This window comes from Malus sylvestris, chromosome 5, assembly GCF_916048215.2.
Source record: "Malus sylvestris chromosome 5, drMalSylv7.2, whole genome shotgun sequence".
Classification (NCBI taxonomy): domain Eukaryota; kingdom Viridiplantae; phylum Streptophyta; class Magnoliopsida; order Rosales; family Rosaceae; genus Malus; species Malus sylvestris.
The window spans coordinates 40,638,071-40,651,559 of NC_062264.1; the positions used below are offsets into that span (position 1 = coordinate 40,638,071).

General features: G+C 36.0%; 2 long non-coding RNA genes across 4 annotated transcripts; one reads left to right on the forward strand and one right to left on the reverse strand.

Moving 5' to 3' along the window:
* The first annotated feature begins 2,977 nt into the window (after positions 1-2,977).
* Positions 2,978-11,702, forward strand: LOC126623485 (uncharacterized). Of its 3 annotated transcripts, XR_007623779.1 has the most exons (7): positions 2,978-3,118; positions 3,666-4,250; positions 4,845-4,902; positions 9,933-10,603; positions 10,691-10,763; positions 10,846-11,137; positions 11,264-11,702. It is a non-coding gene; the product is annotated as an uncharacterized LOC126623485 (long non-coding RNA). The 3 variants fall into 3 exon arrangements; XR_007623778.1 differs by having other exon boundaries at positions 10,691-11,137; XR_007623780.1 differs by having other exon boundaries at positions 9,947-10,603; positions 10,691-11,137.
* LOC126623486 (uncharacterized) lies at positions 11,405-11,827 on the reverse strand. Its single transcript, XR_007623781.1, has 2 exons — positions 11,716-11,827; positions 11,405-11,637 (listed from the first exon to the last, which is right to left on the reverse strand). It is a non-coding gene; the product is annotated as an uncharacterized LOC126623486 (long non-coding RNA).
* Between the last annotated feature and the right edge of the window lie 1,662 nt (positions 11,828-13,489).

Below are 13,489 nucleotides of genomic sequence, written 5' to 3' on the forward strand. Positions count from 1 at the left end.
TAAATCACTTATGTATCTTACCATGCAATGTATAAAGTGTAAAATATTGTAGTAAATCATTATATATAAATGATTATGGTGTGTTTAATCTTTTTTTCATTAATTACTACATATTTTCTACACTCACAGTGTTTGCCAGCTCACTGTATAAATCAACTTAAATCAGTTAAATCCATCATGTAATGCATTTCCTTCTAATTGTTTTTTGATAAACTAATAGATAATTGACTAAATAAACATTCTCCAAAGTTTCAATAAAAATTTCCAAGTTTTTCTTATAATTTCCGTGGTTTTTATTCAATTTTTATCGATATCGATAATATCCCGATATTTCCATAGAAATTTCCATGTTTTTGGACTACCGATATTTCCGATATCATCGATATTTTATACCATGCTCATGACCACCCTAGCTGATTAATGAGATCGATAGTCCTCTCTGCATTTGAAGAATGGAAAATGATTTATGCACCTTCAATATGTTTCTCTTTTTAATACATTTTTGTCTACAATTGTCTCTTGAGTTTTTATTATATTTGACTAGCATTTGTCTACACACTTTGTGTGTATAAACACATTTTTTTGGAAAATGAGGAGCGAGAGAGAGAGAGAGAGAGAGAGAGAGAATGTCGGGGGAGTGAGAGGTTTTTGTTTTTGTTTTTTTAATTTTAAATATTAGAGATATTTTAACATCACTTATAGGTGAGGCTTCAATAAAAAATAGTAAAATTTGTACTTATGAAATTACATTATTGCCTTCATTTTTTTTATTGTGATAGAAGACTAAGTTATATTTTCACTCTCTTTTGATTGACAAAGAAGGTTTCATTAATTAATAAAGATAAAGAGACTAATTAAACGCAAACAAGTAAAAAGAGAAAAAAAAATGTGTGAAAATGATTTTCCATGTCATGTTGTCGTCAGACTCACCATCCCCAGGATGATCAATGAGATCGATATAGAGTCCTCTCTCTCTCCACTTGCCGAAACTTCAATTCGTGCAAACTCATCAATATAATTTTCCAGTTTTCCCCTAAAGTCCATGCCAATTTTCCATTTTTTCATTTTTCCCCTAAAGTCCATGCCAATTTTCCACTTATACAACCACTTTCAACAAAGGAATTCTTTATCCTTTACAAAAATGATGGAACTTTTTACCCACATTTGCTCAGAAATTATAGTTACGTATGTACTTTGCCAAATCAATGAACTTACTAATTACTATATTTATCAGAAGCACAATCTGATGTGATCATAATCATGGACTGCATTATGAAATTGATTCGTTGAAACCCAAAACCTTAAAATAGTGGATAAATTGGGTCAATGGTCTCCATTGCAATGACCCTAAACCCTAGGTTGTATAATCTGCGTGCAAGCAATCTATATTTTATAGTAATTATTTGCATGTGTCTTGGAATTCAGGGTTAGGACTTAGGGTATTGAAAATTATAATTACTGATTTTTTTTTATACAAATACAATTGCAAATTTTCCATTCTTTTGGAGAGGCTTTTCCAAATTCCAAATTGGAGATCTTAGTGATTCAGGACTAGAAGCAACAAAGACACATCATACAAGGTGAAATTGACTTCCACTTTGTAGAGTTCAACTTAAAGTTAGTTCAGTTGAACCAAATTTTGATATGTTAATAGAGTAGATACGTAATTGACAAGACTTGTCGTTATCATAAATTATATTGCGCATACGCAACGTACTAATAAATTTGGTGCATTATATTTTCTGAGACGGAAAGAAGAACAAATATGGGGTTGACAAAGTTTCATGCTCGTATTTATCATCACTAGTTTGAAAGGACGTTTTTGAATTAGTTGTAAAAACATGAATTGGATGCAGCAACGTAAATATATAAATATCCACAGTGTGGTGTCAGATCACTTCTCAAATCATTTCAACCAGATTTTGATGCCTAAGACACACAAAAACTTGGTAAATAATTGCCATAGTATAAAGTAATCCAAATTAACTATGGATTGTGAAGAACAAACATGATTAATTGATTAATTATGAAGCTAACACATATGTATCACATTGAATTGATCTTCATTTTGTGAGAGCACTCAACGACTCTGATGGGTTAGCAAGACAGAGCACAATGAGAGATTTTTCAGTGTGATCGAAACACGAAACAATATGTCATACGTGTAATACCATAGAAGCGTACTGCTCTGTATTCCGATTAATACTGAAATCTAGCACTGCAAGTCGGCAATGGCCTCACTTGGGCCCTAGTTTGGTCTTGGAGTAAAACAAACAATGAAACAAACAAAGAAGCAACTTGTATTTCCATGGGCCCTACCCAATTGGACAAACCTGATGCCACTCTGAACCAAGTAAAACAGCAGTTGGTCCAACACCCAAAGCCCTTGTCCTTGATATTTCGTCTCTATGCATGTTAAACTTTCTTATCACCAACAATATTGCCTAAGGGCCTACTCTACATTTGGGGGTGTGTTTGTATGGTTCATGGCTTTGGTGATTTGACACAAAAGTGCAATAGTGGAACTATGAATTCCAAATGTTCTTTTTGTCAATTATTTCTACAATCTAAGCCACTAGGATCTTTGGTAAGGATGAAGAGATTTTTCAATGTGTTTGAAAAACGACATGGTACATCAAGGATCCCTTCACTTGTATCATAACACGTGGTGTATCGAGCTGTGTTCCAGTAACATAGGAAAATCTCTCGTAAGATGAGTATTGTGGTGGACAGGAGTAGGCCTAGAGTTCGAAACCCTCCAATGTAATAAAAAAGAAAATTATTTCTACAATCCAATTCAGGTTGTTTGCACGGAACATGATGAATGGGACATAGTACTTGGTAAATTTCATAGGTTTCGAAAAATGGGCCAAGAATTTGTAATCCAAATGGGAAAAAATTATTCATGGGCCGCCAGGCCCGAGTCGATACTACCGAGGTTCAATGTATATCCATTTCCAACACCACTGATCTAAAATCCGCCACGCCTTGGCACCTCACTCGACACCCGTCGTACAACAGCTTGCCCCATACTCCGAACTCTCCAAACGCCTCCGTCAGCTCCGCCGCGGGCGACACCGCGCCCATCGTCTGCAACACTCTGTAGCTTTCGCCGTTGGTAAAATTCCTACGCTTTATTGATGTTAAATTTTGGTTTAGTTGGATTAAATTATGCAATCGATTTGATTTAGGAATTTTGCTCCCCTATATGTACCAAAACAAATGAAACGTTGTGCTGTAAATTAAGCTAGGGTTTAGGGTTTCTTCGCAGCCTGATGAGCTCACTCGGAAAAAAATTTGAATAATTTGGCCGACTCAATCCATTTCCATTGGAATTGGGCATAAATCACGAGCTACATTGTTCCCAAAGCATCAACTTTGCTTGCAAAAGCTCTTCCATGATGGAAGAACTTATCTTGGTTGTAGCCAATGACAATTCCTGCTTTGTTTTTGCACATCTAAGAGCTGGGTAGGCCGTTTGCGGTACATCGTTAACATAAGGTTTATAATCGCTTGCATTCTTATGTACTTTTTTGCATTGGTGTTGTGTATTTATCTATGCGCAACATTGTAATCCCAGTTAACAACTTATTCATCTGCAAATCATACCTTGTCTAAAAGTGTGTTCTTTTGTGTGTTTCCGGTTTTGTTCGGCCACTGACCAGTCCGATCCTGGCCCAGATTGGTATTCAGAGCCTTTTAATCACTTACATGTCCAATCAAATTGGAGAATTGTTGAACTGCGTGAATGACAACTGCATAAGGAAAGTCCATGCGGCCAAGTCGCGAGACTGATTATTTTATGACAACAAAATATGATAGCCGCCACTCTTGTTCATCCGATGCTAAAAATGGCAGTTCATTAGATGCTAAAAATGGAAGTCAACCACAAGCAAGCAGCTCTCTCATTGGTGAGTTTGTAAAGTCAAAGTACAAGTGTGTTTTGTGCCAATGCAAACCGAAAAAGATCACTGAGGATGTGCCGAAAGATCTTGGAGTGGATATAAGTTATTCGACGGCTAGGAGGGTTTTTGAATGTGCATTGAAAGATATTAGGGTATGACCACAAGAACTTTCTTCTAAATGGAGGTCATGCGAAAGGTGCAAGAAGGAAAGAATTTCATCTCAACCAAAAAAAAAAAAGTCTCATGGAGAAGAACTGTCTACAAGGAATTGTGGAAAATGTGGCTCAACTGGTCATTACCGTAAAACCTGCAACAACGCTATTACTCTTCATCTCAATTTCGAAAGTGAGTTTGCTGCCTAGAATTGGGACACGAATAGGCCTAAAGTTGCTGTAGTCATTTATTATCTAGAGAATGCATTATCGTCTTTTCAACTGTTGTAAACTTTTCATGTTTTCATCGACACTTTTTATTAAGCTTTGAAACTAGCTCGACATATCTTCAAGTAATGTAGATGAAACAAAAAAAAAAATGTAAACATGGTTTTGAATTACTTTACTTGAAGCCTTCTGAGCCTATAGGAAAAGATTTCAAGTGTAGTACCCGAAAACATTTGAACATTCAAAATGGTTTTGAAAAAACTACTGAAAAAAAAATTTGAGTCCAACTCAAAATGGTTCAAGCTCAGCATTTTGAAAGGTGTTTCCGGTTTATTTTTTATTTTGTCCTTTTCTGTTTTACATCATCAATGATGTTGAAGAGAACTACTCAAAACCCAACTGCTTGGGCTTGTTATGGTTTTGGGTAAGATTTTGACATCCTTTGTATGTCATTTAGGCGCAAAAGGATAGGTATATTCGTACCCTTAAGCTGTGCAAAAATTAGGTATGATGCTTACCATTCATGTGAAAATGATGTTATTTTGGCTTAATGTTCCAGGAGTGATAAATGGCGTGAAACAAGGTGGTTTATGGCTTCAGCAACAGGTGAAGCAAAGGTATGTGTGGTTTTGAATTTTAAGTTTACATTTTTTGTTTTGTTTAAAGAGTATGGTCTTCATTGCGAGTGTCGGTTTCTGTAGATTTTAAAGATTTGTCCTTTTCCGTAGTTTGGCTTGATTGGAAAGCTACTATCAGTTAGCTTTCTGAGTTTCCATAGCGGGGGGATTTTAGTTGTTGTCTGGCTGATTCTCTTTTGAGTTTTCTTTATGGACATCTTTTCCAATTGTGTAATTTTGTTGTAAGCTTTTACATTTAGTTTTGTCCTCAAACCCTTGATTCCTTAACATAACGCAACCCACTTGATAATACACTTCTAATTGCATTGTTCATTGTAATCTAACATTTTTTTTTAAATTATAATAAATTTAATGAAGAAAAGAGATTTAAGAAAAAGGAAGAAATAAATTCATTGGTAGACAACTGAAAGTGCAAATATAGAATTAATAAAAATATGAAGACGTTAATGAAAAGAAAAAAATGAAGATTTCTTTTTTATTAAACCCTATGTCTATATAAATATCAAATACAATGAATAGATAACTACAAATATAGAGATTGATCTAGGAGAGCCATTAATGCTTAATAGGATAAAAAAAAGTTATCACGTAAAGGCTATGCAGTAAAACTTTAAATCAATCTTATCGGCAAGAATCTGCATCAAAGAGAGTCATTAATGCTTAAGAAAAATAAAATTGCATGAGCGGCAAACACGTTGAAGAACAAATGTAATAGAACTCAATTATTACACATTCTATAATAGGGTGTCATGAAACAATCTATCATTGCCGCTTTTGCATCATTTAGTATTGGATTTTTTATCTTACAGAAAAATACAGAATTAAGAAAGGTGACTCAATGTCATAGTCAAGACCATTATGTGAGTTTACGCCAATACCCTATTTTTCTGCGAGATGAAATTTCCAATACTACTTCGTAACTGATGCAAAAGCGGTATTGACATGTTTCATGACCATTTTGCAAAGTGTTCGTTGTCCATGCAAATTTTTTTCTCAAGCAGTATGAGCCCTCCATGCAAATTATTTCCGATAAGATTGATTTAAAGTTTCCACTGCATAAGCTTTATGTGACAACTTTTTTGTCATATTCACCCTTTTGCAATAGAAGTAGTGAACACCTACATGTTTCTCTGCCTTTCCTTTCTAAGGGGTTAAAAGAAATTCATTGTTGAAGTGAAAATGGCGCCCCTGAACAAGAGTTTTGAGAAGAAGATAAAAATTAGTAGGAGCAAAAACAATGAAATGGTGAGGAAGATACCTTGCTTTTTTCCTCTATTATATCCATGTGCGGGATGATACAAAACCTATTGATAAATAAAAATATTCGGAAAACGGCAGTTCTCATAAAACTCATTTAAGAAAAGAAGATACGTTACACAAATGGATCGGTTATTCTCTTTTGTCATAAATGGAGTTTGTGAGCTTAATAAGGATCAATTCCAATCTTTTACGGATGGTACACCATACCTTTAGGCCTGCATCGATGGTATGATTTCATATCTTGTGAAAGCTGTAACTAATCTTGATTCAGGTTTTAGCTCAGATCAGTCACCTGGCTTCAAGGAACCTCATACTGGTGGTTCCTTGCCTCCACATCCCAGTCAACCTTTTGGCCAAGGTGAAATCGGTTGGTGTAAGACAGAGACTGTCTTAACCTCTGAGTAAAGGAAGTGGTGCTCCTTACGTGAAGCCAGAAGAACTTCTAAGATGATGAATTTACTAAAAAAGCCTAAGATCAACTCTGAGTTGTCAATTGAAACGGATAAGCATCCGCATCTCTTTCAATCTTTAGGCCAAGGTGAGATCATGAATTTACATCGTTTGTATAAGAAACAATCTGCCTTGAACTCTGTAAGAGGTAACAGACACTGCTTTGGTGGAGGAGGAGGAAGTGATGAGATCATAAATTCATCGTTAATGGAAAGAGAGAAGCTTCGAAGAGAGAGCTTCTTCTTTTTAAAGATTCAGAGAACTGCTTTTCTGGGATAGCTTTTAATGCGAAAGAGGAAAGCCAAACAAATCTCGATCTCTTTCTACATCTGTAGCTTTGTATCTATATTACAAAACTCATAAGTGACCATGGAACAGATAAGCCTCGGAAGAGCTTTCTACAGATGAAAACTCCTTTTCTAGGTCACAAATAGCTTTTGTGCGTTATAGGAAGGCCAAGTAAGTCTAGACTCTAGATCGATCTCTAATTTGTAGCTTTATCTATTCAATTTATTTGTAAGCAGTGAAGATCGATCTCTAATCCGTAGCTTTATCTATTCAATGCATATAATTACCTTATTTACCTTACATGATTACTAAGCAACGAGGTTATTGCAACAAATAACAAATTTATTTCTGTTATTGAATAGGGTTGTATAGTGGAGAAAAGTACCTTATCGGTAAGAATCTGCATGAAAGAGAGTTATTAATGCTTAAGAAAAATAAATTGCATGGACGGTGAACACGTTGAAAACATAATAGAAATATAATTATTACACGTTCTATAATAGGGTGTCATGAAACAACCTGTCACTGTTTACATCAGTTAGTATTGGATTTTGTATCTTGCAGAAAAATACAAAATTGAAAAAGGTGACTCATGTCATGGTGAAGACCGTATCTTATGTGAGTTTACGCCAATACCTATATTTTGCTGCGAGATGAAATTTCCTATACTACCCATTAACTGATGCAAAAGCGATACTGACATGTTTCATGACCATGTTATAAGAATGTGTATTAATTATGGTTCTTTGGCATTTGTTCTGCAATGTGTTCATTTTCCATGCACATTTTTTTTTCTTAAGCAATATGAGCTCTCTATGCAAATTCTTGCCGATAAGATTGATTTAAAGTTTCCTTTGCATGAGCTTTATGTGGCAACTGTTGTGGTCGTATTTGTGTAACGTGTCTTCTTTTCTAAAATGAGTTTTATGAGAATTGTCGTTTATATTTTAATTTATCAGTAGGTTTTGTAGCATCCCCACACATAGATATAACATGGCAAAGAAGCAAGACATCTTCCTTACCCCTTCATTGTTTTTGCTCCTGCTAGTTTTATGTTCTTCTTCTCAAAGCTCTTGTTAAGGGTCGTCGTTTTCACTTCAAGAATGACTTTCCTTTTTAACTCCTAAGAAAGAAAGGCAAAGAAACATGTGGGTGTCCACTGCTTCTATTGCAAAAGGGTATTACAAAATCGTCAAGCTCTAGGGTGCCATTTGGGCCATCTTAGGGTTCATAAGGAAGAGATCAACGCAAAAAGGAGCTAGATTTATGCTAGCCTTTTCAACAACTCGACAAATATGACTTATGATGCTCCTCCTTTCAACATGCGCCACCCTGAAATTTTTTTCTGGAGTTGCTGGGAGCAATCCAAGTAATCTCATCAGTAAGTTAACCTCTCCTTTGAATTTCTCCATGAGATTCTACTCAAATCAAAATAACCGGGTGAATGTGAGGTTTGAGCAAGGCCTATGAGACCAATACAAGCGCCATGCCTCCAAAATTTTCATCTAGCAGTGCCTATGATGAAATCCCAGATTCTAAACCTTTATCCTTTATGGTTGCTTCCTCTGGTAGCGCAGTACCAACTGGTATCCCTTCCAGCCCATTATTCTCTTATGTCATAAATGGAGTTTGTGAGCTTAATAAGGATCGATTTCAATCTTTTACGGATGGTATGCCATACCTTCAAGCCCACATTGATGGTATGATTTCATATCTTGTGAAAGCTGTAACTGATCTTGATTCAGGTCTCGGCTCAAATCAGTCACTTGGCTTCGAGGAACCTCATACTGGTGGTTCCTTCCCTCCACATCCCAGTCAATCTTCTGGCCAAGGTGAATTTGGTCGGTGTAAGACAGAGACTGTCTTAACCTCTGAGAAAAGGAAGCGGTGGTCCTTATGCGAAGCCAGAGGAAGTGCTGAGATGATGAATGCAATAAAAAGGCCTAAGATCAACCTCTGAGTCGTCAATGGAAACAGAAAAGCCTCCACATCTCTGACAATCTTCAGGCCAAGGTGAAATTGGTCTGTATAAGACAAAACTGCCTTAAACTCTGTAGGAGGTAACGGACACTGGTTTGGTGGAGGAGGAGGAAGCGCTGAGATCATGAATTCACTGTCAATGGAAAGAGAAAAGCCTCTGGAGAGAGAGCTTCTTCTTTTTAAAGATTCAGAGAACTGCCTTTCTGGGTCAGGAATAGCTTCTAATGCGAAAGAGGAAAGCCAAACAGACCTTCATCTTTTGCTACAGCTGTAGCTTTGCTTCAGCTATATTACAAAACTCAAAGTGATCATGGAACCGATCAGCCTCGGAAGAGCTTTCTAAAGATGAAAACTCCTTTTTTGGGTCACAAATAGCTTTTATGTTAAATTGGAAGGCCAGATAAGTCTAGATCAATCTCTAATTTGTTGCTTTATCTATTCAATGTATTTGTAAGTAGTGAATATTTATAAATAAATATGGGCTTGATAGAAGAACATGAGCTCTCCCTCTCCCTCTCTAAAATGAAAAGAAATCTTAATTTTTTATTTTCATTAATGATTTCATATTTTTACTCATTCTATACCTGCACTATTCTCTTTTTTTTTCATCCTCGAAGTAAATGTATTGTGTTTAGGAAATAGACTGAGATATTGTGGTGTGCCTCTTTACTTTATTACTAACTATACTCTGCACCTTCTGTTTTGGTTTATAAGTCTGGCGGAGTAACCAATCCACTCAAACTTGCTTAAGCCTTAAGATCATCTTGGATTGTTGTTGTCTTATACATTGTTATCCTGAATATGATAAGGTTTTCAAGTCTTCATATCCCTCTTTCTGTACCATCTTGTACAATGCATGTAATTGCCTGATTTACCTTACATGATTACTAAGCAACAAGGTTATCGCAACAAATTTATTTCTGTTATTGAATAGGGTTGTACAGTGGAGAAAAGTACCTTATCGGTCAGTGACATATGGTCCTTGCACTCTCAGAAATGCTTGTTATTTTTAATTCTTAAACATTTTGCAGTTACATGCCTGCAGAGAATTTGGTGCGACTATTACCGGTGATCCTGCTGGTTTAATTGGACGTGTCAGTGATATGCATCTATTGGGGACACTTGAAATGTTCACTTTAGTGTCTGCATATGGCCTGTTCTTTGAAGGGGACCAATGGCCTGGCTCTTGCTGGAGCTTCTGTGGGAAAATTGCTGTATGCGAACTACGGCATTGGCCCATTGATCTATATTTCATATTGAGAGATTGCAGCAAAGCTCAAACCATTTGGGAGACATCAGAGTGGCAAACCAGTATGTTACTCCTTTTATTCGGATTATAAGGCCTGTATGCTTGTAGTGTGATAGTCTTGAAGGGAGTAGCCTGTTTATCTGCACATGTTGGTATCTGTCGGAGGTTGGCTGGACGCCACTTCCCCTGTTCTCAAAAACCAATTGGAAGTACAGGTCTTTCTGGCATGGGAGCCTCCTGACATGGGATGTCAGAATATGAATGTTGATGCGCCGAGGAGAATGGCATCTGGTGGATTTGGAGCAGGGAAAGTTATTTAATCCAATCTTGGCAGGGGATATTGAAGCAGAAATCTGGGGATACATTTTGGCTTGCAGTTTCCAATTTAGAAGAAAAGCACTAAAAGATGTATTCAGATGGACTTCGCTATTATTCTAAAAATGATGAAGCAAGGTAATGCTTCCGCTGTCACCCCTTTTGAAGTGCAGATTTTTTTTTTATGCAGCAATTTGAACACTGCACATTACTGCATGTTTATAGAGAGAAGAATGCAGTGGCAGATGGGATAGCAAATGGAGCTATAACACTTATTTGGGAGTCTAAGTTCGACCACGTAAGCATTCTTATTGCTGTTTTTCCCCTGTAAAGAATCGTGTTTAGATCTTCATTGCATTTTTTTTATGGAATCATTGCAGGAATCTTACTGCTTCATTTCTTTTTCTTTCGTTGTCGTCTGGAGGTTGTTCTGTTTATCCGCAGATTGCAGATCATGATCAAGGATGTTAATGAGCAGTTGCAGTCTTCTGTCAAGACAAGCGATAGCTTCTTTTTGGAAAGTTATCCTATGCGGCTGAGTATGGCGAGAATTGGGTGGGAGGAAATTTTGCTCTCTCTCTCTCTCTCTCTCTCTCTCTCTCTCTCTCTCTCTCTCTCTCTCTCTCTCTCTCTCATCACACGACATGTCAGGTGATGAGAGACACAGAAAACGTGAGTGTTTGAACCCACGATAGCCAAGTTTTTCTCACTAACGAGAGGCACCGGTTGCTTCGATAGTTACTTTTTCTTTTTTTACCATAACCAGATTATTAACAATGTGGTTTGGTTTGGTGACAGTTTCTATCTGCCTATGTTATCTTTCCAAAATCAGCAAACCCAACATGTGTTTTTCTTGGAAATGTCTGCAAACTTGGGTCTGTTTTGCAAAGAAAGTATCCGATGCAGCAAGGAGGATTAGGAATCATAGGAATTGCAGTGTAGGAGGATGAAAAATGACATGCCTCCAAACAACAAATGCAGTGACGTGAATTGGTTGGACTTCAAAGGGATTGGGAGTCAAAAAAGCAATGCTCATTGCATTGCCATTAGCCCTCCATCTCATACCCTCATTGATTGTGTGATGGTTATGTGATTTGGACCAAACCCAACCCATCAATACAAACTACACACCTCAAAATAAAGTGTGGTGTTATTCAGACACTTACTTTTACCTCTCATACTCATCTTAATTTTCGGTTGACTGATTGAATGAAATGAAGAAGATAAAATTAATAAACACTTACTTTTACCTCTCATACTCATCTTAATTTTCGGTTGACTGATTGAATGAAATGAAGAAGATAAAATAAATAAAGGGGTGTGAATACTGAATAGCACTATCCAAAATTAAAAGAAAAAAAATCTAGCAATGCTCCATGAATTGAGGAACTTGTTTCGCTTTACTTTTGAACTTTCAATTTGGTTTTGAGTTTCCATAAACTCTCAATTTCCGTCACAAACCAACACCTCCACCTCAATTTTGTTACAATTTTTCGCTAATTTTATCAAATGCAGTGCCCGTGACAACTTTTAAGAAAGTAAATTTACAACGTAATTTAATACACACTTGGAATTCTGATAACAAAGTGATGAGAAAAAAGTAAGAATAAATGAACAAAAAGGACCATCAATTTAACGATGTAACTGAACAAACCATCGTCGAGACACGTTGGCATGAATTAAAAGCGCAAAACAATTTTAGAACTAAACAGAAAGTTCAGATGGCAAAAAAAAACATGAAGATGGGAAAGTAGTGTCTCATTTTTCCCAAAAAATAAAATAAAATTCGGTTTGATTCCCACTTGTCTTTCTTTCGTTTTCAATCATCTTTAAAGAGTAAAAAGACTAAACGTATCTCTTTTAAGGAAAAAAAAGACTAAACGTAACTCTAAATTTATTTATCACAAACTTATTTGATACTCCTAACCTTTTATTTAGGGTAAATATCAGTTTACTACTCTCATGTTTCATGGTTTTCAACATTTAGTACATCAATTTTTTTTCGTCTCAGAGTCATACCTAAAGTGTTAATTTGGGGACAGTCTCATACATCTTTTAATCAAACCGTTAAGTCTGCCATTAACTGATGATATGGCGCTTATGTGGACAATAAATGGGCACCACGTGTCATTAGGGGGGATCCACGTGGATTTTTTTATTATTTTTTTTGGAGAAGGGGTTAAAAAAAATTCAAAAAAAAAAAACCTTTACTGACTTCTTCCTCGGTCACACACACCCACACTAAACCTTTAGATTCAAAGAAACATTTTAGTCTTTCTCTAGCCATCATCATGTGATTCACGAGTAGTAAGAATCAAACTCAAACCAGTCATGTGGAATACGAACTTGAAGTTCACCTGACCACTGAGCCTCTATGTGATGGTTCCCTTTCTTTCTCATTTTGTTAAAAGAGAATAATATTATCTTTCTCCTTTAGCATTGTGGTACCTCCAAGGTTTAATCACAGCAAAATTCTTATCTTCCTAGTAAAGGAGAATAATATGTGGGACTTTATAAGATTTAAAGTTGAGAACTTATTCTATTTTATTTTAGGGCCATATATTTTATGCATGTATTAGTAGTTTAACACATAAATGCAAATTCGAGCTATTTTGAGCTGATTTTACCTCAAACTTTACTAACATGTCTAATATGATGTCATAACTTTGATTCTAATGGGTCTTTTGATTCTAATAGGTCTTCGTCCAAAATTACATAACACACTCGTTCTCGCTTATTTGTTAATTAGCAAGATATACGATAACATTTATTTGTTGCTCAATCTAACTGAAAGACTAAATTGTAGCCATAGTCCCTTAACTTTAACTCAATTGGAGTAATGGTCCCTCAACTAAAAATTCATTACCATTGGTCCATCAACTTTACTTCAACTGGAGAAATAGTCCCTTAACTTTAACCCAATTGTAGCAATGGTCCTTCTAACATAACTAGTTTTGACAAAAAATTTAATGTAGTTGACGAAAAGGACCATAATCACATACTTTGATGGGTTGAGGGATTCTA